Below are 5,434 nucleotides of genomic sequence, written 5' to 3'. Positions count from 1 at the left end.
GGGGGAAAGCGGAAATAGAGTGACATTCAGTCACGTTTCGCCGGAAGATGGCGCTTGAGTATTGGTTTGTCTGCACGTCTGTTACCAATTTCAAATATATTACTGTCATCTCAGCACTCACACACACACTTTTATCCATACAGTTGCAATGGGAGACGACATACTATATCGGTTGTGGCTGATCTAATTTGTTGCTGCAATGTTTGTCATGCGGACCACAATGGAAAACTTTAATGACTTTTGATGCGATTTAATTAAATTTGACCATTTTCTCTTTTGTGCTCCTTTTCCTGTTCCTTTTTCACTTCAGTTTTCTTTTGTTTCCACCTGTTTCGATTTCGATTTCGGTTTTCTTTTCCTTATTAGTTTCTGTTTTGTATTGTATTTGGCAATTGTTAGTCCTTTATTTGGCTTGTTTAAAGACGCCGCGGGGCCTTGTGCAAAATCATGCATTCATTCGATCGATTGCGATCTGCTGAGACAAGTGCTGAAATTTTAATAAATGGCCTCAAATAATTGCTGGCAATTGCATTAATAAATAATTAATTCGACATGCCATGCATTAAATGCGCCGTGATTATCCTGCGACGGCCACAAACATTTATCACAACAAAAGAAAAAAAACTGGAGCACGAGTTGTGTGAGTGTATTGACTGACTCCGAAATACCCTATTATTTAAGTGATTTTAGTTATATGCTTCTAACTTAATGTAAGTTGATGAAAGTGTGAATTTGTTTAGCAGTTTGCATTTGTGTTTTAATGAAATGTTCATATTGGATTAAGCTCATAATTATTAATTGAGCTCAACATTTTTTAATGTAATTTTTATTACATAAAAATAAAACTAGCTTAAATATAAATCGAAATAAACCAATCTACAATAAAATTTGGAAATTTAGGAATTTAAGAATTAAGAATTTTTATTTAGTGTTTTATTTAAAACTAGAATATGCATATGTATTGTACAGTTTTACTTACAATTTGTTATTATTATTAAATCGAAAAACCAAATACAATTCCTTATTGCAATGAGATGATTCAGAGCGACTTAGGTCAAACTATTTACCATTTGTACTGCCATATATGCCCTCTGTCTTTTGATATTATTCCCTTAATCCCATTTGTTTTAATTTCCGTACAGGGTATATTAACTCCACGTGTTAAGTGTGAATGCGCATTGAAAGCAAGACCAGGGATGGACACTCTAATAAGCCTTCAAACTACGCTTAAAGTATGGAAACAACTGCCCTGAAATTAGGCTGCACCTTTCGAAGGTTCTATGCTCTATATACTCTTGACTAATTTATGTTCGTACACATCCGGCTAGTTGTCGACAAGCAACAGCAACAACATCTGCGATAACAACAACGACAACTAAAATGTTGGGCCGCCATTTGTGGCCACTTCACTCAATTAACATGTTTAATGCCATTTTTTTGTGTTATCCATTTTTTCGTTGTTGTTGGCTTTTGCCTTTTGGGGCTGCCAAGGATATGGCTCATAAAACAGGCGGGTGCCGCGTGTGGTTACGCCCTTCTTTTTTCGTAAATTATTAACATCAAACAATTTTCGACTATATTTCGACATTATTTTTTTGTAGCTTTTTCAGGTAATGGAATCTGAGTCGAGTTTAACCAAGCGTAGAGCTTAAAGCCGTGACTACTCAAGCCGCTTGAGCTTAAGATTAATATAGTATATATACTTGTTGGCTAGACGAGAGTTGTATGCTCTACTTTATATGAGGATTGAACTCTAAAATACTTTCGGTTTTACAATTGTCAAGGACTAAATGCTTGTGGTGGACCTTTCCTTTCACACTTTTGCTTAATGCCAAAGTGCTTTCGTATTGCAGAATGTGTTGGTTCAAAGGCGGTACTAATGCTTGGAGCTTAAAGACCGGCCAACAGCACTTTAAGGCTCTTGATCCTGGTTCCAAGTAGTAGCAGCAGCTGCTCATGCTGTTTTCGGTGGGCAACCAGGCAACTAGTCTGACAATTGACAGTTACACAGAAAAGCAGCTAACGAGCCGTTTTGCTTTAGTGTGTGTGTATGTGTGTGTGTGTGTGGAAGGGTATGTGCTGTTCAGTAAAAGCAATTATTTGTAGACAAGCAGCTGCTATGTGGGTTGAGTTATCGCTGAGTAGAGTTTCGCCGAAGTAGCCCATGAATTAAGTTGCTTCACATGAAAAGCATTGCACTCCATTAGCCATTAGTTTAATTGGCCTCGAATTGAATTGAATTCGTTGGATTAGATTTCCCTCAATAGGCTTTTGGCATTCTTGCTTGATTAACAGAATTCAAAATTCCATTTCCATTGCTAATTGCCAAAACCATTTCACATATCCTCACATAAAGCGCTGCGGGATGCTCAATAAACAACTCAACGGCATAATAAGTATTCATGTTTTAACACAAAACTCAGTTGGAATACGTGTAGTTGGAGCTCTGCGGGTGCCATAAGTAGCAAGTTACACAGTCTACTCAAGACTCAAGGGTGCAGCAGAGGTTGCAAGAAGTAGTGTGGGGAGAGGCAAGTGAGGGCAAGTTGCACAGAACTGTAAGCTGATTGCACAAAGCGGCAACTAAAGAAGCAACCAGCTGAAATGCTCGAGTCAAGTGTAATCTATCATGAGAGAGCAAGCGTCTATACTCTACAAAAGTCAGCGACAAGTAAATGGTTTATTTCTATATATAGAGATGGGAGTTGACTGAAATTAAATTAAATATTTCATCGAGTTCTTTAGACCATTAATTTTATACTTGCCCGACATTGAGAGTGTAGAGAATAAATACATAAATATGTTGCAAATATTTATATAGAATTTATAGCATAAATAAAAATGTTTTTTTCAATTTCAATTTCACATTTCTAATATAAATGAAGTATAGTATAGAAAATTTGGAAGTAAGGTTGCTAACAAAATTACTTTTTTTGCTCTTCTGCAATTCACAGTTCTAGATTATTAATTTTATACCAGCACGACATTCAGAATGCAGAGTTATGCTTTAAAGATATTTACATGGAAATTCAGGTATAGATATTAAGTATTTTTCAAACAAGAAAAATTGAGGTGAATTCAACATTTCATTCTTAATGGGCTTAGCAAATTTCTACTGAAAACTATTTCTTATAATCTCTGCAACTTTTCGCAATACTTTTACTGAAAATATTATTGGTAATCCCTACAACAAAATTGACAATACGTTCGACACTTTTTAATTGCAATACAGACTTAAGATAGACAATTGAACGCTGTATAAGTTCATTTTATTTCTGAGTATTTAATAATTCCAATTCCATCTTTCCAATAAGAATAGAATATAGAATATCGATTAAAAGCAAAGCCGCTAGCAAAATCACTTTGTTGCTCTTCTGCATTTTACTGTTCTATTTAAATAATCTGCATCTATTATTCTGTACATTCTCATAAAGAACTATTTTAATTATAATACACTTTGTATGCTACAATCAGCGAAGCTTGTTAACCTTTTTGCCAACTATGTAGATGCACTTTGCCGCTTGAGTTGCGTTTTGGGATATTTAGCTGAAGTTAGCTTCTGAATTGCAGTGTAGTAACTAGAGAGCACACCCACACGTGTGTACACGCACACAGTAATCATAATCAAGTGGCGAGGTTTTTGCCAGTTATTACAGACATCACGTAATTACGGTAATGAGGCTCATTAGATGCAACGGCAGCAGTAACTGCAACAGCAACGTCAGCTGCAGACAAAACTGGAATCGGAAGGCACAAAGTACGGAGTGCAACTGGCAAAGTGGATGAATCAGGCAAAGGGCTGAAGAGCAGGGTCAAAGGGATGTTAAGTTGACGGTGCTTTAAGGCTGTAAGCGGCAATTAAGCAAAGGATGATACAGTATTAATGCCTCACACACATTTGACCGCAGACGAAATCTACAAAGCATTTGATGATGTCAGCTGCTCCTCTGAGCTCTGAGCTGCGTGTCAGCAACAGTAGCAGGCTGCTAATTGTAGCAGTCGCTGTTAAATGTAATATACAAGAGACGAGCGGCAAATGACGATTTAGGCGCCAAGTTGCACGTACTCTTGAAATGCTCTCATGCGGCTCGTTGCCATGACATTGTTGCGCCTCCCCTTTTTGTAGCATTTTGCTGGCAGCTGTTTGGCTGAGCTGCACTTAACGACGCAGGAGATGCAGCAGCCCTTTGCCGCACACTCGCACACAGATTCACTTTGTCTCTGTGCCATGGGGCAAAAGTTTTTCAATCAATTTCATATGAAAAGTTTTGAGCACCACAAAGGCTGACAGTGCGTATGCTTAATAAAAAGATAAACGAGCGGCAATAGTAATTATGCATAGACATGCCACCAACGGCAAATGGCAAAACTACTTTTTACTCTGAAGTGTGCTAAAATTAGCAATGCTTGAAAGAGTTTAAATTCCAATTCAGATCAGATCTATGCAATAATTCTTCGATTTGCTCATCGTCTTTGGCAGTCGCAGCACGTTTTCATAAATGACCAAATGGCTTGAGGCGATGCGCAGTCATGAAACGAGATTTGATTTCAACTCAGTTTTATGACCTGACTTGTCCGTTCTACAATTGCAATTTAAAGCGAGACTTTCGCATTATTAATTGGGAATGGTAAATTTATTGGCTTTTGTGTGGTTCGTATTTGGCAATTTGAACTGTCAAAAGAAAATCATTTATTACACAATTTCTTGAATTATGGCCGGAGTTTGGGGCGGGAAATTAACTGAAATTAGGAAGTTAGCAACATTAAATTGGGTTAATTAATGAAGCAGCTTTTCGGCAAATTTCAGTTAAGGTTATTAGAAAACGTATTATGAGCTTAAGGCCCATAAGCTGCTTTCGCTTTCGCTCAACTTTGCTTTCGGAGGCCCAACTACTTTAAAACTCTCAAAGACGTTGTTGGCTTACAACACTCGGGCGCCTGCACTTAATTTCCTGGAACCGAGGCTTCTTGCTTGTTGTCTCGTTTCTAAAGTTTTTTTTTTATTGTTTTTTCTTTACGCTCTCTCGTTTTTTTAACTTTCTGGTGTCCCTTTTCTGTATGATAGATGTAAATGAAACTTTATTAAATTGTTTGTAGCCAGGCGAGTTGCTAGGTTCTGCATCACTTTTTGTATTTTGTGGGGCTTTTGTCGCTGTTTGTGGTTTGGCATTCCTCAACTTGGGCTTAATTTAAAATTATTGAAAAACTTGTTAAATTGCTAATGCAAATTATGTATACGACATGTTGAACATGCCAAGAATGCCTTTGAATTTACAACTTACCGTCGAGTTGAGGGAGAGAAAGAAAAGCACTTCATATTTAGTTCACTTTATTAAATACATCATAAATTTTAAGCGTTGCCAAAAATTAATTGTATTATTAAGTATATAAAGAACTTACTGACTAGAGTAAACTTAATTTAATTCGATCGACA

This window comes from Drosophila sulfurigaster, chromosome 3, assembly GCF_023558435.1.
Source record: "Drosophila sulfurigaster albostrigata strain 15112-1811.04 chromosome 3, ASM2355843v2, whole genome shotgun sequence".
Classification (NCBI taxonomy): Eukaryota; Metazoa; Arthropoda; class Insecta; order Diptera; family Drosophilidae; genus Drosophila; species Drosophila sulfurigaster.
The sequence above is the reverse complement of the archived record's forward strand: the minus strand, read 5'-3'. Positions refer to the sequence as shown.